The sequence below is a fragment of the Trypanosoma theileri genome (genome assembly GCF_002087225.1).
Source record: "Trypanosoma theileri isolate Edinburgh chromosome Unknown TM35_Tth_15_V1, whole genome shotgun sequence".
Taxonomy (NCBI): Eukaryota; Euglenozoa; class Kinetoplastea; order Trypanosomatida; family Trypanosomatidae; genus Trypanosoma; species Trypanosoma theileri.
This window is the reverse complement of record NW_021639857.1, coordinates 324,207-324,596: the sequence shown is the minus strand read 5'-3', so window position 1 is coordinate 324,596 and position 390 is coordinate 324,207.

Sequence of the window (390 nt, the reverse complement as noted above, 5' to 3'; positions counted from 1 at the left end):
ATAATAATAATAATAATAATAATAATAACAGTTATTATCACAATCATCAGCATCGTAGTATGACACTATAGAAAGGAATATTTATGAATGCCATTCCCGTTATTACTATTGCACTTCCTAATAAACTCCATCATTTTTATCCCCAAGACCCGGTGTATCCATACAATACATCATACATTGTGGACCACACAACGGGATTAGTATTGCTCTTTTTCTTTTTTTTCTTTTCCTTGTGTATAATACTCCCATTCCACCCATCTCTCTCTCTCTCTTTCTTTTTCTCTCTTTTATGTACGTACCAGTTTGGTTTGGATTGCGTTTATATTCTCTTACCAAGTCTACTGTTTTGGTGTTTTTTTTTCTCTCTCTCCCAGACTCTTCTCTTTCTTG